The sequence below is a fragment of the Cherax quadricarinatus genome, chromosome 86 (assembly GCF_038502225.1).
Source record: "Cherax quadricarinatus isolate ZL_2023a chromosome 86, ASM3850222v1, whole genome shotgun sequence".
Lineage (NCBI taxonomy): Eukaryota > Metazoa > Arthropoda > Malacostraca > Decapoda > Parastacidae > Cherax > Cherax quadricarinatus.
This window is the reverse complement of record NC_091377.1, coordinates 16,568,501-16,592,208: the sequence shown is the minus strand read 5'-3', so window position 1 is coordinate 16,592,208 and position 23,708 is coordinate 16,568,501. Positions and strand designations below refer to the sequence as shown.

The 23,708-nt window shown below is 44.2% G+C and overlaps 1 protein-coding gene across 7 annotated transcripts in view; it reads right to left on the bottom strand.

The window, feature by feature from the left end:
* LOC128703085 (LIM domain-containing protein jub) overlaps positions 1-9,129 on the bottom strand; it is a 347,638-nt gene extending 338,509 nt beyond the window's left edge. The window contains exon 1 of one of the 7 annotated variants that reach the window (XM_070103671.1): positions 8,847-9,129. The gene's annotated coding sequence lies outside the window, so the exon portion shown is untranslated. The remainder of the gene's footprint in view (positions 1-8,846) is intronic. The other 6 variants (XM_070103683.1, XM_070103674.1, XM_070103673.1 and 3 more) reach the window with 6 other exon arrangements.
* Between the last annotated feature and the right edge of the window lie 14,579 nt (positions 9,130-23,708).

The window sequence follows — 23,708 nt, the reverse complement described above, 5'->3', positions numbered from 1 at the left end:
GGATATAAGCCAATAGTATCAATTTGTCCCAGTGGGATCAGAGACCATCGGATCATGGGGAAAAAAATGCCACACGTTTCCTTAAAGAATTGGGTTCCAGACTCATCGACACCACCAGGAACCCAAGGGCAGCCACTTTCATGTTCCAGCGCCTCAGCATGGCCATCCAGAGGGGAAATGCTTGCTGCATACTTGGCTCGCATCCAGCTTCGGAGGAGCTGGAGGAAATTCATGATATTTAACACATTGTACCATTGTATTCATGTTTGTGTTTTCTGTAAATGTATTCTGTTTATTAATAAATGTTCACATAGAATATAAAACATAGGGGATAGTAGAAAATATTCAAACAGCTCCGGGGAGAACCTTGAGTTTTCCCTGAGGTACGTTTGTCTATATATATATATATATATATATATATATATATATATATATATATATATATATATATATATATATATATATATATATATATATATATAAATTTTTGAAAGGGTCATAAGAATCAAGATTGCCAATCACAGTGAATCACAACAATTGTACAATCCAAGGCAGCAAGAGTTGAAGAGCAGGTCACTCCTCTTGCCTTACAATTACTGACTCAGCATCTGTCTTGAAAGCTCTATTTGTAAAATTGTTGGTAGAATTACCGATAATATGTTAGGTAAAAGACAAGTGCAACTAATGTGACATTTTATTGTGGCAACGTTTTGGTCTCCAGGAACTTTGTCAAGCCGTTACGGCTTCACAAAGTTTCTGGAGACAGAAAGGTTGCCACAATAAAATGTCACATTAGTTGCATCTGTGTCCCTGTACCTAACAAAGTTCTATTTATTCAGATATCATTTTTCCTTGTCGTAGCAATGGCAACATTGTTAAAATCCTTGAATGCTATCTTCTCACATCCTTACTCCCAAGTCTGGCACATGAAACTTTGGCTCTACTGAATGATTTGAGTTTGTCCTGTACTCCGTTATAGTGTATTTCTCCCACTCTTCCACAGCGGAGCAACTGAAGATTAGCGGTCTTCGACGGATATCGCAACAACGTTCCCATGGCTACCACAAGGATAATTAATAATAAGCAGGCTAACCATAACTTTCAGGACAAGACATGCTAATGGTACTGTGACATGCTAATGGTACTGTAAGTCACTTGTTCTCTCCAGCATGCAATACTGCTTTGTATTAAATATTGCCTTCAAGGTAGGCAAGACTGATGAGCTGGAAAAGAGGAATTACCAACAAACCTCTTGCTGTCTTCAGGAGAGACTGGACAACTTATTCACATCACTGCCTGTCCCGCCGAGCCGTGGTTCGTACATTTAAATGTGCAGCCAGAATTAGCAACGTGTTATTCAAGCTTTGATCGTCCAAGAAGCCTAGTCTAGGACCGTGCTGCAGGGGCGCTGACCCCCCGAAATGTCCTTTAGGTATCCTTCAAGTAGTCGTTTAAGGGACAAAATTCAAACTGAGGGGAAATGAAAAGTTAAATTACTAGAACTTTCAAACCCCGACAGACCACGTCAATTATGGTAATTATAGACAACTTATGCTTTCATCTCTAAAACATGTCAGAGATTACAGATGGAAAATACTTAGAGATCTTTCACGGCACACTTATCATCTACAACTACCAGTACTGGAAACACCACAATGCTATCTGAATGTACTTGATAACGGACATGAGAAAAGAAGTGATAACCTACTTGTAAAATACTTGGTCAGCTAGGCAGCCTACACAAGAGAGATACTGCAGTAAATGTACACTCAATAATAACTGAAGCAACCACAGGAAAGTATCACCAGAGTTCCAAGACTCTCCTGCCATTACTGGATATACAATGAAAGAAATATTTAAGTGCAAACTGAAGAACTTCCTGCTGGATGTAGTGAGTCAGCTAGAGTGTGATGGGCAAGTGTCAGCTACCGTGTGATGGGCAAATGTCAGCTACCGTGTGATGGGCAAATGTCAGCTAGAGTGTGATGGGCAAGTGTCAGCTAGTGTGTGATGGGCAAGTGTCAGCTAGAGTGTGATGGGCAAGTGTCAGCTAGTGTGTGATGCGATGGTCTAGTGTCAGCTAGTGTGTGATGTGATAGGCAAGTGTCAGCTAGTGTGATGGGCAAGTCTCAGCTAGAGTGTGATGGGCAAGTATCAGCTAGTGTGATGGGCAAGTCTCAGCTAGTGTGATGGGCAAGTGTCAGCTAGTGTGAGATGGGGAAAGTGTCAGCTAGTGAGTGATGTGATGGTCTAGTGTCAGCTAGTGTGTGATGTGATGGGCAAGTGTCAGTTAGTGTGTGATGTGATGGGCAAGTCAGCTAGTGTGTGATGTGATGGGCAACTCTCAGTTAGTGTGTGATGTGATGGGCAAGTGTCAGCTAGTGTGCAATGTGATGGGCAAGTGCCAGCTAGTGTGTGATGTGATAGGCAAGTGTCAGCTAGTGTGATGGGCAAGTGTCAGCTAGTGTAATGGGCAAGTCTCAGCTAGAGTGTGATGGGCAAGTATCAGCTAGTGTGATGGGCAAGTATCAGCTAGTGTGATGGGCAAGTGTCAGCTAGTGTGTGATGGTGAAAGTGTCAGCTAGTGTGTGATGGGCAAGTGTCAGCTAGAGTGTGATGGGCAAGTGTCAGCTAGTGTGTGATGGACAAGTGTCAGCTAGTGTGTGATGGGCAAGTGTCAGCTAGTGTGTGATGGGCAAGTATCAGCTAGTGTGTGATGGGCAAGTGTCAGCTAGTGTGTGATGGGCAAGTTTCAGCTAGAGTGTGATGGTCTAGTGTCAGCTAGTGTGTGATGTGATGGGCAAGTGTCAGCTATTGTGATGGACAAGTGTCAGCTAGAGCCATAGGCAAGTGTCATCTACAGTGTGATGGGCAAGTGTCAGCTAAAGGATGATGGGCAAGTGTCAGATAGTGATGGGCAAATGTCAGCTAGTAATGGGCAAGTATCAGCTAGAGTAATGGGCAAGTGTCAGCGAGTGTGATGGACAACTGTCAGCTAGTGTGATGAGCAAGTGCCACCTAGTATGATGGGCAAGTGTCAGCCAATGTGATGGACAAGTCACTGCCAGTGTGATGGCAAATGTCAGCTAAAGTGAGATAGGCAAGTGTCAGCTAGAGTGTGATGGGCAAGTGTCAGGTAGTGATGGGTAATTGTCAGGTAGAGTGATGGGCAAGTGTCAGCTAGATTCATGGGTATCGACTAGAGTGATGGGTGTCAGCTAGAGTGATGGGCAAGTGTCAGCTATAGTGACGGGCCAATGTTAGCTAGAGAGTGATGGGCAAGTATCAGCTAGACTGATGGGTAAGTATTAACTAGTGATGGGCAAGTGTCAGCTAGAGTGATAGGCAAGTGTCAGCTAGAGTGATGGGCAAGTGTCAGCTAGAGTGATGGGCAAGTGTCAGCTAGAGTGATGGGCAAGTGTCAGCTAGACTGATGGGTAAGTATTAACTAGTGATGGGCAAGTGTCAGCTAGACTGATGGGTAAGTATTAACTAGTGATGGGCAAGTGTCAGCTAGACTGATGGGTAAGTATTAACTAGTGATGGGCAAGTGTCAGCTAGACTGATGGGTAAGTATTAACTAGTGATAGGCAAGTGTCAGCTAGACTGATGGGTAAGTGTCAGCTAGACTGATGGGTAAGTATTAACTAGTGATAGGCAAGTGTCAGCTAGAGTGATGGGCAAGTGTCAGCTAGACTGATGGGTAAGTATCAACTAGAGTGATAGGCAAGTGTCAGCTAGACTGATGGGTAAGTGTCAGCTAGACTGATGGGTAAGTGTCAGCTAGACTGATGGGTAAGTGTCAGCTAGACTGATGGGTAAGTGTCAGCTAGACTGATGGGTAAGTATCAACTAGAGTGATAGGCAAGTGTCAGCTAGAGTGATAGGCAAGTGTCAGCTAGAGTGGTGGGCAAGTGTCAGCTAGAGTGATGGGCAAGTGTCAGCTAGACTGATGGGTAAGTGTCAGCTAGACTGATGGGTAAGTATCAACTAGAGTGATAGGCAAGTGTCAGCTAGAGTGATAGGCAAGTGTCAGCTAGAGTGGTGGGCAAGTGTCAGCTAGAGTGATAGGCAAGTGTCAGCTAGAGTGGTGGGCAAGTGTCAGCTAGAGTGATGGGCAAGTATCAGCTAGACTGATGGGCAAGTGTCAGCTAGAGTGATGGGCAAGTGTCAGCTAGACTGATGGGCAAGTGTCAGCTAGAGTGATAGGCAAGTGTCAGCTAGAGTGATGGGCAAGTGTCAGCTAGAGTGATGGGCAAGTGTCAGCTAGAGTGATGGGCAAGTGTCAGAGTGATGGGCAAGTGGCCTTGCCAGGAGTGGCTACCACCACTCTGAACACTGTACCCTGGAATGCTGGGCACCTGTGTTCATGAAGATTGAGACACTTATGCAGCATATGGGAATCTTTATTCAGGAAACGTTTCGCCACACAGTGGCTTCATCAAACTTGTCGGTTTTTCAAACCATTCATCACACCTGTGTTCATGTACAGTATTGGTGGTACACACTGGTATATTGGTGCACAGTACTGGGGGTACACACTGGTATATTGGTGCAGAGTACTGGGGGTACACACTGGTATATAGGTGCAGAGTACTGGTGGTACAGGTGTTGATGCAGACTATTGGTGGAACAGGTGTTGGTGCAGAGTTCTGGAGGTACAGGTGTTAGTGCAGTGCTGGTGGGACAGGTGTTGACGCAGAGTACTGGTGGTACAGGTGTTGGTGCAGAGTACTAGAAGTACAGGTGTTGGTACAGAGTACTGGAGGTACAGGTGATCGTGCAGAGTACTGGAGGTACAAGTGTTGGCGCAGACTACTGGAGGTACAAGTGTTGGCGCAGAGTACTGGAGGTACAGAGTACTGGTGGTTCAGGAGTTGGTACAGAGTACTCGTGGTACAAGTGCTGGTCCAGGTGTTGGTCCAGAGTACTGGTTGTACAGATGTTGGTCCAGAGTACTGGTGGTACAGGTGTTGGTCCAGAGTACTGGTTGTACAAGTGTTGATCCAGAGTACTGGTGGTACAAGTGTTTGTGAAGAGTACTGGAGGTACAGGTGTTGGGGCAGGGTACTGGTGGTACAAGTGCTGGTCCAGGTGTTGGTCCAGAGTAGTGGTTGTACAGGTGTTGGTCCAGAGTACTGGTGGTAAAGGTGTTGGTCCAGAGTACTGGTGGTAAAGGTGTTGGTCCAGAGTACTGGTTGTACAAGTGTTGATACAGAGTACTGGTGGTACAGGTCTTTGTGAAGAGTACTGGAGGTACAGGTGTTGGGGCAGGGTACTGGAGGTACAAGTGTTGGCGCAGAGTACTGGAGGTACAAGTGTTGGCGCAGAGTACTGGAGGTACAAGTGTTGGCGCAGAGTACTGGTGGTACAAGTATTGGTGCAGAGTACTGGTGGTACAAGTATTGGTGCAGAGTACTGGTGGTACAGGAGTTGGTACAGAGTACTAGTGGTAAGTGCTGGTACAGAGTACTAGTCGTACAAGTGCTGGTACAGAGTACTAGTGGTACAAGTGCTGGTATCGAGTACTAGTGGTACAAGTGTTGGTACAGAGTACTAGTACAAGTGTTGGTGCAGAGTACTGACGGTACAAGTGCTGGTACAGATTACTAGTGGTACAAGTGCTGGTACAGGGTACTAGTGGTACAAGTGCTGGTACAGGGTACTAGTGGTACAAGTGTTGGTACAGAGTACTAGTGGTACAAGTGTTGGTGAAGAGTACTGGCGGTACAAGTGCTGGTACAGATTACTAGTGGTACAAGTGCTGGTACAGGGTACTAGTGGTGCAAGTGTTGATACAGAGTACTAGTGGTACAAGTGCTGGTACAGAGTACTAGTGGTGCAAGTGTTGGTAGAGTACTAGTGGTGCAAGTGCTCGTACAGAGTACTAGTGGTGCAAGTGCTCACACAGAGTACTAGTAGTACAAGTGTTGGTACAGAGTACTAGTGGTACAAGTGCTGGTACAGAGTACTAGTGGTACAAGTGCTGGTACACAGTACTAGTGGTACAAGCGTTGGTACAGAGTATTATTAGTACACGTGTTGGAGCAGAGTTCTGGTGGTACAATTGCTGGTACAGAGGGACAAATGCTGGTACAGAGTACTAGTGGTACAAGTGCTGGTACAGAGGGACAAATGCTGGTACAGAGTACTAGTGGTACAAGTGCTGGTACAGAGTACTAGTGGTACAAGTGCTGGTACAGAGGTACAAATGCTGGTACAGAGTACTAGTGGTACAAGTGCTGGTACAGAGTACTAGTGGTACAAGGGCTGGTACAGAGTACTAGTGGTACAAGTGCTGGTAAGAGTACTAGTAGTACAAGTGCTGGAACAGAGGTACAAGTGCTGGTACAGAGTACTAGTGGTACAAGTGCTGGTACAGAATACTAGTAGTACAAGTGTTGCTACAGAGGTACAAGTTCTTGTAGAGTACTAGTGGTACAAGTACTGGTACAGTGGTACATGTACTGGTACAGTGATACAAGTACTGGTACGGTGGTACAAGTACTGGTACGGTGGTACAAGTACTGGTACGGTGGTACAAGAACTGGTACAGAGGTACAAGTACTGGTACAGTGGTACAAGTGCTGATACAGTGATACAAGTGCTGGTACAATGGCACAAGTGCTGGTACAGTGGCACAAGTACTGGTACAGTGGTACTGGTACAGTGGTACAAGCACTGGTACAGTGGTACAAGTACTGGTACAGTGGTACAAGCACTGGTACAGTGGTACAAGTACTGGTACAGTGGTACAAGTACTGGTATAGTGGTACAAGTACTGGTACAATGGTACAAGCACTGGCACAGTGGTATAAGTACTGGTACAGTGGTACAAGCACTGGTACAGTGGTACAAGTGCTGGTACAGAGGTACAAGTACTGGTACAGTGGTACAAGTGCTGATACAGTGATACAAGTGCTGGTACAATGGCACAAGTGCTGGTACAGTGGCACAAGTACTGGTACAGTGGTACTGGTACAGTGGTACAAGCACTGGTACAGTGGTACAAGTACTGGTACAGTGGTACAAGTACTGGTACAGTGGTACAAGTACTGGTACAGTGGTACAAGCACTGGTACAATGGTACAAGCACTGGCACAGTGGTACAAGCACTGGTACAGTGGTATAAGTACTGGTACAGTGGTACAAGCACTGGTACAGTGGTACAAGTGCTGGTACAGTGGCACAAGTGCTGGTACAGCGGTACAAGTACTGGTACAGTGGTACAAGTACTGGTACAGTGGTACAAGCACTGGTACAGTGGTACAAGTACTGGTACAGTGGTACAAGCACTGGTACAGTGGTACAAGCACTGGTACAGTGGTACAAGCACTGGTACAGTGGTACAAGTACTGGTACAGTGGTACAAGCACTGGTACAGTGGTACAAGTACTGGTACAGTGGTACAAGCACTGGTACAGTGGTACAAGTACTGGTACAGTGGTACAAGTACTGGTACAGTGGTACAAGTACTGGTACAGTGGTACAAGCACTGGTACAGTGGTACAAGTACTGGTACAGTGGTACAAGCACTGGTACAGTGGTACAAGTACTGGTACAGTGGTACAAGTACTGGTACGGTGGTACAAGTACTGGTACGGTGGTACAAGAACTGGTACAGAGGTACAAGTACTGGTACAGTGGTACAAGTGCTGATACAGTGATACAAGTGCTGGTACAATGGCACAAGTGCTGGTACAGTGGCACAAGTACTGGTACAGTGGTACTGGTACAGTGGTACAAGCACTGGTACAGTGGTACAAGTACTGGTACAGTGGTACAAGCACTGGTACAGTGGTACAAGTACTGGTACAGTGGTACAAGTACTGGTATAGTGGTACAAGTACTGGTACAATGGTACAAGCACTGGCACAGTGGTACAAGCACTGGTACAGTGGTATAAGTACTGGTACAGTGGTACAAGCACTGGTACAGTGGTACAAGTGCTGGTACAGAGGTACAAGTACTGGTACAGTGGTACAAGTGCTGATACAGTGATACAAGTGCTGGTACAATGGCACAAGTGCTGGTACAGTGGCACAAGTACTGGTACAGTGGTACTGGTACAGTGGTACAAGCACTGGTACAGTGGTACAAGTACTGGTACAGTGGTACAAGTACTGGTACAGTGGTACAAGTACTGGTACAGTGGTACAAGCACTGGTACAATGGTACAAGCACTGGCACAGTGGTACAAGCACTGGTACAGTGGTATAAGTACTGGTACAGTGGTACAAGCACTGGTACAGTGGTACAAGTGCTGGTACAGTGGCACAAGTGCTGGTACAGCGGTACAAGTACTGGTACAGTGGTACAAGTACTGGTACAGTGGTACAAGCACTGGTACAGTGGTACAAGTACTGGTACAGTGGTACAAGCACTGGTACAGTGGTACAAGCACTGGTACAGTGGTACAAGCACTGGTACAGTGGTACAAGTACTGGTACAGTGGTACAAGCACTGGTACAGTGGTACAAGTACTGGTACAGTGGTACAAGCACTGGTACAGTGGTACAAGTACTGGTACAGTGGTACAAGTACTGGTACAGTGGTACAAGTACTGGTACAGTGGTACAAGCACTGGTACAGTGGTACAAGTACTGGTACAGTGGTACAAGCACTGGTACAGTGGTACAAGTACTGGTACAGTGGTACAAGTACTGGTACAGTGGTACAAGTACTGGTACAGTGGTACAAGTACTGGTACAGTGGTACAAGTACTGGTACAGTGGTACAAGTACTGGTACAGTGGTACAAGTACTGGTACAGTAGGGAGCATCACATACTCACTTACAAACTTCACTTCATGATAACTTAGTTATCTTTGATCACCAATAACTTACAATTCTATGACGGCAAATGTTCTTTATTTAACGCTGACTTGTGTTTCAATTATCACTCGTTAATAAATGTGTTTAGTAAACAACTCACGATATCAACCGTACACCAAACTATTCTCTCAAGAAATGTGTATAGTTCACTGACTTTACAAGGTGGTGGCTTGACGCACATGTACGTAGACACACTTTGCACACACACATACTCTCACACACGCACACCCTCACACACACTCACCCACCACCCTTCACACGGCCAACCCAGCCAAACGCTGCCCGACCACTGCCAGCCCATGCTAGTGGGCCCTCGCATGTCATCCAGCAGCACGGCCCATCCCAACCTCGACGCCCCACACTCCTAACCTACCTACCTACCAACCTCCCTCCCTCATTCCATCCATCCCAACCACCAGAACTTCTCTCCCTACCTTCATTCACCCTAACCTCACTGCTGACAAGTTCTACACCCTGTCTAACCTCTACTACCATTCTCTTTTATCACTCCACAGTAATTATGTACATCTCTTCCCTTTTCCCTAACAGCTAGACATTTCCATTTAAACCATTCTAAACCATACTTATTCCCAAATGCTAAAATAAATCCCCCCCACACACACACAATGTTCGTAAATAATTTTGCCTGTTTTCGAATTGTTAAGTATTTCAAGTGTCTTTCGTTGTCCACTGCATGTGGCAGGATTTGATGAAATAACTTTGAAAACGAGCCTGGTGCTCCGGGTTATGGGGAAACATCGTCTAGCTTCGGCTAGGCGCCCATACTTATCTGGATCTGGCGTCGTGGATAAAGTACCGTGTACTCTTAGGCAGAGTTTCCAGGTTCGAGACCTGCTGTGGATGTACACAATGCTTAACAATTCACAAACAGGCGAAATTATTTACAAACATTATCTCTCAGTCTACAGCAGGATTCGAACCTGCACCCTTCGTATCAAAGTAGAGTACTTTTGCCACTCTCCCAGATCCCAGATCTTTCACAGACCCATCTGCTGACATATCCACTCCCAAATATCTGAATACATCCACTTCCTCCATACTTCCTCTCTCCAACTTGACATCCAATCTTTCATTACCTAATTTTTTATCCCCATCACCTTATGTTCATTTTTAATTTCCTTCTTTTACATAACCTATAAAATTCATTCACCAACCTCTCTTCAGAATCTCCCAAATGCACAGTGTCATCAGCAAAAAGCAACTGTAACAACTCCCACTTTGCATTAAATTCTTTATCTCTTAATCGCACACCTGTTGCCAACATGCAAGCCTTCACTTCTCTTACAACCCCATCTATAATTGTATTGAACAATCATGGTGACATCATGCATCACTGTCTAAGGTGTACTTGTACTGGTAAATAATCTCACTCTCTCCTACATACTCTAACCTGAGCCTCACTATCCTCGGAAAAACTCTTAACTGCTTTCAGTAACCTACCTCCTATTCCATACACTTGCAACAGCTGCCATATTGTTCCCCTATCCACCCTATCACATGCCTTTTCCAAATCCATAGTTGTAATAAAAACCTATCTACATTATCTAAATAATGTTCACCTATATAATTCACTGTAAACACTTGATCTACACACCCCCAACCCTTTCTAAAAAAAAAACCTTGTTCATATGCGATCCTGCTTTACCTTACTGGCAGACACACACACACACACACACACACAGTCGATCTGAACCATGCAAAACAAGCCACGGGGAATGTAAATTTTCAGCTGAAGATTTCCATCCCCCATGGCTTGTCTTCCATATTATATATATATATCGTGCCGAATAAGTAAAACTGATCAAATAGCAAGAGCTCATTTAAAATTAAGTCCTTTCGAAAATTTTCTCTTTTACGTTTAAAGGTACATTTTTTCATTTATGATAATGCAAAAATTAATAATTTTGTACCAAAACAACCTTAGAAAACTTACCTAACCTTATTATAAAAAGCGCACTCAAATTTAACCTAATCTAACTAAACATATTTCAGATAAGTTTACAATAATAATAAACAATGAAATATATTTTTTTTTCGTTAGGTTCAGAATGATTTTTGCGAAATTATTGCATACACAAATTTTCGCTTGCCTTATTCTGCAAGAAGAGCGTTGTTATTTAAGCCAAAGTCGCAAGTTTTACCTATTCGGCACAACATATTATTTATATATATAATCTGTAGTGCAATACACAAATAACCCGCACATAAAAGACAGAAGCTTACGACGACGTTTCGGTCCGACTTGGACCATTGACAAAGTCTGTGTGACTTTGTCAATGGTCCAAGTCGGACCGAAACGTCGTCGTAAGCTTCTGTCTTTTATGTGTGGGTTATTTGTGTATCGTTCCAGTCACGGTATTGTGCCTTTTTGTTATTTAATCTGTAGTGCAAATTGTGGACCCACAGCCTCGGAGAAGCAGATAAAAAGGCTTCGAGGAAAAAATATGTGGATTTCTTCCTGAAGGTTAGGGAATGTTTGTCAGGAAACAGGACAAGTGTTTCATGACGCGGGTCTTAGGACTTCTGCTGGCTTACTGGACCACCAAAGATGGCATATACAGTACGCAAGGCGAGAAGCATATATTTCAAGTATATATTACTACACGTTTGTCAGAGATTACAATGTAAAAATTTGATCCGGCTGCTCAGAGCAGTACTGAGTCACCATAACAGAGAACTAGAGCACTAGCTAAAAATTCCAGACCAGTAGCCCTAACTTCCCACATCATAAAAATATTCGAAAGAGTGATGAGACGGCAAATTTCAAATTGCATGGAACAGCACAAGCAGCATAACTTAAGCCAGCATGGTTTTAGAGAAGGACGATCATGCCTGTCACACCTGCTGAACCACTATGACAATTACGGAGGCTTTGGAAGACAATGAAAATGCAGATGTGACATACACAGACTTTGCAAACGAATCTGACAAATGTGATGAAGGAGTGATTGTACACAAAATGAGGGCCATTGGCATTACAGGGAAAGTAGGCAGGGGGATTTTCAGGTTCCTAACACACAACGTAAACGGCGAAATCCAGCATCAGCGAAGTAAAAAGCTCAGCTCCCCAAGGTACTGTCCTGGCACTGCTGTTTCTCATCCTCATAACAGACATAACTGGAGTATACCTGGAGAGAGTTTAGGGGGTCAACGCCCCCACAGCCTGGTCTGAGACCAGGCCTCGTGCTAGATCAGGGTCTGATCAACCAGGCTGTTACTGCTGTCAGTTGTGTTACTAAAGTAGGTTCGAGAGTTATGCTGACTAACTTTAACAAAACACCAACAATGCCTAAGCTTGACCAAAAGTTTGTTGGTCCTTATCAAGTAGTTGAACATATCAATGGCAATAAGTATAAGGTTAGAGAAATTAGTACTGGTCAGTATAAAGAGTCGCATTTAGATCATATGAAGTAGTATGTGATGATAATGATGTTCCAACCCAGACTAATGTGACAGACTGACAAGCCTCCTGACTCTGTACCCTCTACCTAATACTCAGTCAGACGATCAACCAAAATGTCGTCATTCCCTACATACACGACAAGTACTGAGAAATCCTCAGGCATTTGTAAATACCAATTCAGATCTGCCTCAAAAACAGCATGCATTAGCCATTGCAACAGTTTGAACCTCCCAGAGATGATAACCATTCTGCGTATGTAGATCTCACCCTAGCAGAGTTGGGGTTAAATGTAAATAATTTGTATAGATGAATAATATACTTTAAAATGTATTTCAATTGTCTATTACAATAATTTATAAATATTCAAGAGAAAAATTTTTGTGTTCACGTTATCTCTGAATTCTGAGATTTAACAGTCTAGATTTGAGTGCACCAAGTCTGCCTTTTCTGTTAAACACTTCCTTCTTTGCATATATCCCTCCTCAGAATCCGTAGATCACATGAATACAGATCAATCAATCAATTTTTTATAATTTTTATTGCATAATCCCACTGTTGAGTCTATTATTCCCTTGAATTATGATATATCATACCTTGTAATACAATAGAATAAGTTCCATTACTTAAGCTTCCATCCCAACAACATCCTTATGTATAGTTATCATGTTTATCTGCTGTGTACTTTGACATCGTATAGACTCAGCCCAGAGCTGATTCTATACAAACTAAGAGGCCTGTAGCCTCTAGTCTGTATTAGTTGTATGTCGAGACGCCATATGTATCATGACCGAGCTGTCAGTAGTGTTACTGACTCCTTATGTGATATACTTCTGTAGTTATCCACACCATGTTAGTACTGTGTACTACTGTACTCATAGTAACCATTGCTGATTCACCTCCCTGCGTGAATCACTGTTATATTACTGACCATTATGTGACTCACTGCTGACCTAGCATGATGTTTGAATGCCACCATCGCCCTCCGGGCACGATATGGCAGTTCAAGCCGAGACGTTAGAGAGGAGGCAGGTCAGACTATGGCACTCGTTGTTTCACCATTAATATAAGTTACCAAGCCACCCATCATGTGTGTTTATTCCCTAATCCATGACTGAACTCCATCTGACACTGCTGGCTGCATGCAAACCGACGCACGAACCACAGACCACCTGTTCAGGTACTGACTTTAGATGCCTGTCTAGTGCCTTATTGAAGAGAACCAGGGGTCTATTGGTAATCCCTCTTATGTATGCTGGGAGATCATTTATGGCCCACAGAGCCAGTAAAGCATTTAAATTACTAAGAACGCCTTAAAGTCTTAAATATGTACTCACTGGAGCGTAGGAGAGAGTGAGATACATGATAATATATACCTGGAAAATACTCCAGGGCTTGGCCCCTAATCTGCTCACTGCCATAACATACTGGAGCAAGAGAGATGGGAGGAAGTGCAAAATAAACCCAGTGAAAAGCAGAGATGCAGTGTTCACAATAAGGGAACACTGTATCAACATCTGTGGCCACAGATTATTCAATATCCTACCAGAAGATATCAGAAACACTGCTGAGACAAGTGTAGAAGTCTTCGGGAGGAAATTTGGTATCTTCACCAGGTGACAAATCAACCAGGCTGAGGGATATATAGGGCAGCAGGCCTCCAACAGCAACAGCCTGGTTCACAAGGCTAGCACCAGAAGAGCCTAGCCCATGGCCAGAATCTAGGAGTTGAAAGACTCAAAACTCATCAAAGGTATATATAGTGTTAGCCACGGCATTATGCCGCCCCCCCCCCACACACACACATACCAAAACACAAACACATACCATGAAAGATTATAATATATATATTTGCACACTTACTGAGGTCTTAATACTTGGTGTTGCATCCTTTATGCTTAATCACATCCCTCAACCGTGTAGGAAAAGACTCAGACAAATTCTTGAGGGTTTGGGGAGGTATATTCCATGCCTCATGTAGAGCAGCCTCCAGCCACAGGATGGAACTGATATCATTGCCCAGTAAACTTCGTTTCACTATTGACCAGCAGTTCTCAACAGGGTTTAGGTTTGGGGAATTGCCTGACCAGTCATTAAAGAACCTCAATTCACAGTCATTAAGTCACTGAACTACAGATTTGGTGGTAAGACACGGTGCACTGTCCTGCGTAAAAAACCGTAGCCCCACACATGTCAAATGCCTCGGTAAACTGTCACACAGTAACTCCAGGTAATTATACTGGTTCATATACTGATTTTTGAGAAGCACAATGATTTCACCAACATTCTGAGCACTGACACCCACAAACCATAAGCGAGCCTGGGTGTTTGGTGGACCCACAGGCTAAGCGCAGGTTTAGTGGTCCCTATCTCTGGTCCTGTACACACGTCCCCCACAGTTGCAGGTGACAGTGAAGGTTGCTTCATCACTCCAAAGTACTTCAGATCACCGTTGATGATTCCTGTGAGGATATTTCTTTGCACAATCCAGCCTATGTGTCTTCTGTGGCTTGGAGAGGATCAGTTCTTAACCTGGTGGTGACTACTGTAGCCCAATTCTGACACACGTCTGTTAACAGTTCTTAAAGACACCTCTGAGAAAAGATGTGGGTTATTTTCTTTAAATTATCTAGCAGTTATCTTGGGTGTATTCTCTAATTGCTTCTTTAACACGGTTAAGGTACGAACAGATGTCTTCTTCAAGGGGCCAGGCCGAGGTTTGGCACCCAGTTCCTCACTGAATGCTCACACACACTAACATTCTCCACTATTTCTTTTGTCTGGTGACCAGCTTTGTGAAGCACTATGATTTGAGTTATTGTTTCAGGTATTAAAGACTTCCTTTTACCCATAATCAAATGTGTATAGCCCCAAAACCAAAAGGAACACCAGACAAAAGATGGGGCAGACAAAAGTTCAACACTTTCTCTCACCACAGCAGCCACGTGAGCACTGAGGAGTCACTGTGAAGTGTTGTGGCAGGCTGTGGCATCATGCTAACGGCTGCTATTCAGCATAATGGACTGACGAAGAAAGACCCTCTTGTATGGTAGGCCTTTGATTTTCGTCACAGCATTACGCTGGGGCGTTCACCAGGCATAATGCCGCGACTAGCCTTGCAGACACCAATATCTCCTAGTAGTACTGGAAGTGTAGCTTCATCCCACTGTCTGTCTTCTATAGTAAGGTTGAGTACTTCTGCAAAAATCTCCCTCAGGAAACTCATATTCTTGCAGTATAAGGTTATCATATGAGGGTGCACCTCTTAAGAAATACATTTACCAGGGCAGACTCAAACACATTGTGAAAAGGTACAAGGCATCGTGGGTGTCAAAACTGCCTGTTCATTGTTCCATCTTCCTCAAATCCTCCATTTTTTCTTGAGAATTGAGTCAATGGTATCAGTTCTAAGAGGTGGTCCAAGCAAGATACTATTTGTGGGGGGCAATGAATGATGCTCACTACCTCGATCACTTTTTGATTTACAGAGATGATTTCACATTTGGATGAATTAAGGATGAATCCCACTTCCTGTCCCAGTGTCATAACCTGGCCAAGATCATCTGGGACTTTTTTTTTGTGCCCGCCAGTGTGCCATCACCCGGGAACAAGTTAGCTCATTGGTCCACCTAGAAGTGATTTCCCTAACTGCTATGCAGAACAGAAATGGATGAGAGGATTTCCTTGCTGGACACCCTCTGATGACGTGATTTCATGATCTAAAAACAGGAACAATGATTCCTTACTGTATCTAGCTAAAACAAAGGAAGAGAGATCAGGGAAATGTTCTTGTTCAGAAGATATAGTTAATTAGGCCGAACTCCTTTAAAAATTGAACTCTTCCAAAATTTTCATTTACAGACCGATATATTTTTCAGTATGTAAAAAAAATAACTGTGGAGCAAACTTAACTTAGAAATTAGCGTCAACACGCTGCTTTCCTCTGAGACAACTTTCCCCTCAGGAATGAAGACACTAGAGACGATATAAGGTTTTAAACATGATTCACAGCAAAACTGAGGAAGAGAGACTAGATAAATTCAAATTACGATTCCTAAAAGAAAAGAGAAAGGGCGATAAAATAATGACACACAAAAATATCTCCAAGAAGTAAATTGGAAAGCGAAGTAAGCACAAATAAGAATGAATGGGCTCTGTATGAGAGAATTAGTAAAGCCAACTGATGATAATAAGTGGGGCAAGGAGCTAAAACAACTAAGTACACACACACTATGCAGCAACAGTTTGGAACCCACACCTGGCCAAGCACGTCAAGAAATAAGAGAAAGTGCAAAGGTTTGCAACAAGGCTAGTTCCGGAGCTCAGGGGTATGTCCTCCGAAGAATGGTTGAGGGAAATCGGACTGACGACATACAAAATACTGCGTGGAATAGATAAGGTAGACAGACACAGGTTGTTCCAGAGAGGGGACACAGAAACAAGGGGTCACAATTGGAAGCTGAAGATTCAGACGAGTCAGAGGGATGTTAGGAAGTATTTCTTCGGTCATAGAGTCGTCAGGAAGTGGAATAGCCTAGCAAGTGACGTAGTGGAGGCAGGAACCATACATAGCTTTAAGACGAAGTATGACAAAGCTCTGGAATCAGAGAGAGAGAGAGAGAGAGAGAGAGAGAGAGAGAGAGAGAGAGAGAGAGAGAGAGAGAGAAAGGACCTAGTAGCGATCAGTGAAGAGGCGGGGCCAGGAGCCGAGTCTCGACCCCTGCAACTACAATTAGGCGAGTACAATTAGGTGAGTACACGACATAGTGTACATGCACGAATAAACCATCACACACACACACACACACACACACACACACGATGCCTTGTACCTTCTCACAATCTGCTTCAGTCTACCCAGGCTACCATATTTCTTTAAGACTCGCACCTTCATATGAGAACCCAATTCTACATAATTACGACAGTCTCTTTAGGCTAAATTAACTGAAGTACTCAACCTTACTCTAGAAAACGGGCAGTGGGACCAAGCTATACTACCAGTCAGACTAGGAGGTATTGGTGTCCACAAGGCATCACAGATTGCACTACCTGCTTTCCTGCCCTCAAGCGTGGCTTCCAGTGGACTTGTAGCAACGATTCTTCCTGAACATCTTAGGAACAATGTTGAGGTTCGTGACCAAAAGTTCACTGAAGGAGCCAGAATCTGGGATAATCTATCAGGCTCTGCAACCAGACCTGCTCCCCTCAACAACTGTCACACTGGAATGGCCCAACAGTGGAGAATATAGCCTTAACAATGCTTCAGTGTGTGTGTGTCGGGGAAGTACAGAACTCGCTTTCTAGCAGTGAGCACTCCCCATGCTCGGAATTTCCGGTTGGCAGGCCCCAACTCCTCCCTTGGCACATGCCTCGACCTGCAGTCCCTCTGCATTGGTGTTGCCCTTTGCCTTGCTGCCCCTGTCCTTGATGAACACAGATGTATCTGTGGCAGTGAATCGGGAGACCCAGTCAGGTACCATGGTCTTGATTGTCGCAGATTTGAGGGGAAAGACTGCAAGGCATGAAGGAGTCAATAACATCAAGAGAAGACTTGTAACAGCTAGATACCCAACAATAAGGGAGCCATTCCAACTATGCAGATCCAATGACAAAAGTGTTAAGAATGTATGGCAAGGGAGTGGTACGGGACTACACACGTGCATCCATAGCAACAGGTACAACGGGAGCTGTCACCTTCAGGGAGTCTCAAAAGTTGGGAAAAAATGGTGAGTTTGCCTATTGTTACATATTTGTTACCATAGGCTCAGAGACCCTTGGCCCATAGGAAAGACCTCATCTAAGCTCCTTATGGAGATCGGCAAAAGAGTCATCAGGCCAACTAGGGATCCCAGGGCAGCTAGTTTTCTGTGCCAGGGACTAAGTGCTCAAGTTCAGAGGGATAATGCCTGTTGTATCCCAAGTACGAGTCCCAGTTCTGAGGAGCTGGATGAGATTTTTATAATGTAATTTTTGACAAACAACTTAGCATTATGTACTTGTAATATATCCCTAAAACCTTATGTATTGTATACTCCATCTTCATATCATGAACGTATCATTTAAGCTCTGTGTACCATATTACATGATAAAATATACCAGTGTGTGCAGTTACGAAGATGGGATGGTAGTTGAAATGGAAGGTTCAAACTACTTCAGGGAGGAACCGAAATATTTTTCCTCGAGGCTTCTCTATCTAATTCTCCCAGACTGTCTCAGTAACTTGCACTAGAGGTGGACTCCATCCTATAAAATGCACATATACAACATCAAATATAATTCAGTTTAAACATATTTCTTCGAATGTATATAAACAGAGGAAATGTGTATATATGTACATGAAAAGCAGCAGCACAAAGGCACATATAATCTATATTTGAATACTTGCATATGTATATTAATATACACACTGCAACGCATACCGGCACATGATACTGCAAACACGCAAACGCAATGATTTGCAAATGAACAAGCGCGCGTGTACACACACACACACGTACGCGCGCACACACACACACACACACACACACACACACACACACACACACACACACACACACACACACACACACACACGCACACACACACGCGCACACACACGCACACACACACGCGCACACACGCACACACACACACACACACGCACACACACACGCACACACACGCACACACACGCACACACACGCACACACACGCACACACGCGCACACACGCGCACACACGCGCACACACACGCACACACACACGCACACACACACGCACACACACACGCACACACACACGCGCACACACACGCACACACACGCAGGCAGGCAGACAGACACAGACACCTTACAGAAGTAAGACACGAGAGAGAGGGGTGGGTTGATTGCATTTTCTTGAACTGCAAGAAGGCCTTTGACACAGTTCCTCACAAGAGATTAGTGCAGAAGCTGGAGGATCAGGCACGTATAACAGTGAGGGCACTGCAGTGGATCAGAGAATACCTGATAGGGAGGCAACAACGAGTCATGGTACATGATGTATCACAGTGGGCGCCTGTGACGAGCGGGGTCCCACAGGGGTCAGTCCTAGGACCAGTGCTATTTCTGATATATGTGAATGACATGATGGAGGGGACAGACTCAGAAGTGTTCCTGTTTGCAGATGATATGAAGTTAATGAGGAGAATTAAATCAGATGAGGATCAGGCAGGACTACAAAGAGACCTGGACAGCTGGACGCGAGGGCCAGCAACTGGCTCCTCGAATTTAACTCCGCCAAATGCAAAGTCATGAAGATCAGGGAAGGGCAAAGACCGCAAAGTATAGGCTAGGTGGCCAAAGACTGCAAAGGTCGCTCAAGGAGAAAGATCTTGTGGTGAGTATAACACCGAGCATGTCTCCGGAACCACACATCAACCAGATAACTGCTGCAGCATATGGGCGCCCGGCAAACCTGAGAATAGCGTTCCGATACCTTATTAAGGAATCGTTCAAGACACTGTACACTGTGTACGTCAGGCCCATACTGGAGTACGCAGCACCAGTTTGGAACCCACACCTGATCAAGCACGTCAAGAAATTTGAGAAAGTGCAAAGGTTTGCAACAAGGCTGGTTCCAGAGCTAAGGGGAATGTCATACAAAGAAAGGCTACGAGAAATCGGCCTAACGACACTGGAAGACAAGGTGGTTAGGGGAGACATGATAACGACATACAAAATACTGTGTGGAATAGATAAGGTGGACAGAGATAGGATGTTCCAGAGATGGGACGCAGAAACATGGGGTCACAATTGGAAGTTGAACACTCATATGAGTCAAGGAAGTATTTCTTGAGACAGAGTTGTCAGGAAGTGGAATAGGCTAGCAAGTGATGTAGTGGAGGCAGGAACTATACATAGCTTTAAGACAAGGCATGATAAAGCTCATGGAGCAGGGAGAGAGAGGATCTAGTAGCGATCGGTGAAGAGGCAAAGCCAGGAGCTGCAAATCGACCCCTGCAACCACAACTAGGCGAGCACAGAGCAAGGCTGGACCTCATATTCACCTTGAACAATTCAGACATAGGAGTTATCACACACGAAAGGCCCCTAGGCACTAGCGGCCACGTGATCTTGAGCTTCGTAAGAGAAGGCCGGGAGAAGCCAAACTTCCAAAAAGGGGACTACACAAGTATGAGGCAATTCCTACATGAGGTGCAGTGGTTAAATGAACTATAGGGAAAGACAGTAAACAAAATGATGGCACACGTGACGACAGAGTGCAAGGAGGCAGCATAGAAGTTTGTACCAAGGGGCAACAGAAACAACAGGAAGACCAGAATAAGCCCATGGTTTACCAGAAGGTTTGGAAAGTATCAAGCTAAGTGTGCTAGAGTATGGAAAAAGTATAGAAGGCAAAGGATCCAGGAAAACAGGGAGTTGAGCCGAAGAGCCAGAAATGAATATGCATGGATAAGGAGAGAAGCCCAGCATCAATATGAGAATAACACAGCATCAAAAGTCAAATTTGACCCAAAATTGTTATACAGCTGCATCAGGAGGAAAACAATAATAAAGGACCAGGTAATCGTGCTGAGGAAAGAGAGATCGCAAGTAACAACAAGGAAGTATGTGAAGAGCTCAGCTCCCGTTTCAGGGAGGCATTCACAGTGGAGACAGGTTTCCAGCAAACCGAGGTGGTAGGGTGCATCAGTAAGTGCTGGAAACACTGCACACAAGCAAGGAGGTGAAGAAACTCCTAGACAAACTAGATACCTCGAAGGTAGTGGGCCTAGATAATGTCTCTCCATGAATCCTGCGAGAGGAAACAGATGCACTGTGTGTGCCACTAACAATAATCTTCAATACATCTATCGAAACAGGTCAACTGCAAGGTGTGAAAGGCAGCAAATGTAGTCCCGATTTTTAAGGAGACAGCCTGCATGTATGTGTAGTATGTATAGTTATGGAGAAGATTATCAGAAGAGTCTACCTACCTGGAGTCTACATGGAGGGCATTCTAGAGATCAACGCCCCCGCGGCCCGGTCCATGACCAGGTCTCCCGGTGGAATCAGAGCATTATTAACTAGGCTGCTACTGCTGGCCGCATGTAGTCCAACATACAAACCACAGCCCGGCTGATCCGGCACTGACTTTAGGTATCTGTCCAGCTCCTTCTTGAAGACAACCAGGGGCCTATTGGAAACTCCCCTTATGGCTGGTGGGAGGCTACTGAACAGTCTTGGGCCCCGGACACTTACTGTGTTTTCTCTTAGTGTACTAATGGTGCCATTACTTTTCATTGGGCGTAAGTTGCATCGCCTGCCAAGTCTTTTGCTTTCGTAGGGAGTGATTTCTGTGTGCAGATTAGGGACCAGTCCCTCCAGAATCTTCTAGGTGTAGATTATGATGTCTCTCTCTTATCTGCACTCCAGTGAGTACAAATAAAGTGCTTCCAAGCATTCCCAGTAGTTAAGGTGTTTGATGGAACTTATACGTGTAGTAAAGGTTCTCTGTACAATCTCTAGATCTGCAATTTCACCTGCCTTGAATGGGGATGTTAATGTACAGCAGTATTCCAGCCTAGAGAGAACAAGTGATTTGAAAAGGATCATCATTGGCTTGGGATCTCGTCTTGAATGTCGTCATTATCCATCCTATCATTTTCCTCGCAGATGTGATAGTGGCACTGTTATGATCCTTGAAGGTGAGATCAGGCATTACCACTCTTAGGTCCTTCACATTACTCTTCCGCTTACTGTGTGATTAGAGTTTGTAGTACACTTAGTTCTAGGTATTATCTCCTCCAGTTTTCCATAACGGAGTAGTTGGAATTTGTCTTCATTGAACATCATATTGTTGTCCATCGCTCAGTGGAAAACATGATTTATATCTTCTTGGAGATTTGCCATGTCCTCAATGGATGAAACTCTCATGCTGATCCTAGTATCGTCTGCAAAGTATGATATGGTGCTATGGTTTACATCTTTGTCTGTGTCTGATGTGAGGACGAGGAACAGGATAGGGGCAAGTACTGTGCCTTGTGGGACAGAGCGCTTCACTATGGCAGCTTCGGATTTAACTTTGTTTACCACTACTCTTTGTGTTCGATTGGTTAGAAAGTTGAAGATCCATCTGCCCACTTTGCCAGTTATCCCTTCAGCACGCATTTTGTGTGCTATTACACCATTGTCGCACTTGTCAAAGGCTTTTGCAAAGTCTGAGTATACTACATCTGCTTTTTGTTTCCCAGTGCATCCAAGACTATATCTCAGTGATCCAGTAGTTGCGAGAGGCAGGAGCGACCTCCTCTGAAGCCATGTTGCCCTGGATTATGCAACTGTTGGGAATCCAAGTGGTTTGCAATCCTACTTCTTAGAACTCTTTCAAAGATTTTTATGACGTGGGACGTTAGAGCTATTTACCTATAGTTCTTAGCTGTTGCTTTGCCGCCACCTTTATGAAGTGGGGCTATATCCGTTGTTTTTTAGTGACTGGAATCTCACCTGTGTCTATGCTCCTTCTCTATAGCAGAGCCTGCCGGAGAGGTTTTTTGCAGTTCTTAATGAACAGAGTTCAACTAGTCTGGGCCTGAGGCTGAGTGCATGGGCATACTGTCAAAGGCTTTCTCAAAATCTAGTGGAGTTAGGGTTATGTCAGAAATCTGGCATACACTGACAGGCTTTTGAGGTTTATTCATGAAAAAAATTATTTGGATTGTCTATCTTTAGACTGATTAGTGATTCGCAAAACAAGAGTCGTATTGAGATTTCAGTATCTCATTCATTTCTTTGTCATCTGTGTAAGATCCATCTTGTCTGAGCAGGGACCCTATACCAGATGTGGTTTTTGCCTTGTTTTTGGCGTATGAAAAGAAATATTTCGAATTTCTTTCAATTTCACTTATCGCAACAGAGACAAGAGGAGCTAAAAGCTCCTCTTGTCTCTCCTGGATCCTGTATGACTCCTTTAACTTAAGCTCAATATTTTCCACTTCCCTGGTTAGCACTTCCTTCCGTGTTTCAGATAATCTAGCATTTTTGAGGAGCTCAGTGATTCATCTTCTCCTGTAGAGGCATCATCTCTCTCACTTCAGTTTACTTTTGTTTTTTCTTAGGGGAATATGCCTTGAACATACGTCAGCTACCAGATAGTTGATCTTTTCAAGGCATTGGTTAGCGTCCATGTTATTTAAGATATCTTCCCAACATGTTTCATTTAGGGCATAGTTTACTTGGTCCAAGTTGATGTTCTTGTTGTTGAAGTTGAATTTGATAAAGGTACCCTCATAGCTGTATACATTTTGCTGATCAGGACTCTTGTGCATGTAAGTCTGGACTTCGATTAGATTATGATCAGAATTAGTTGTTTTTGATATGTTTCTTACCAGGTCCTCATTATTTGTGACAATAAGGTCAAGTGTGTTCTCCAGTCTTGTTGGCTCCACTATCTGCTGACTTAGATGTGTTTATTGTAGAAATTCAGCAGCTCAT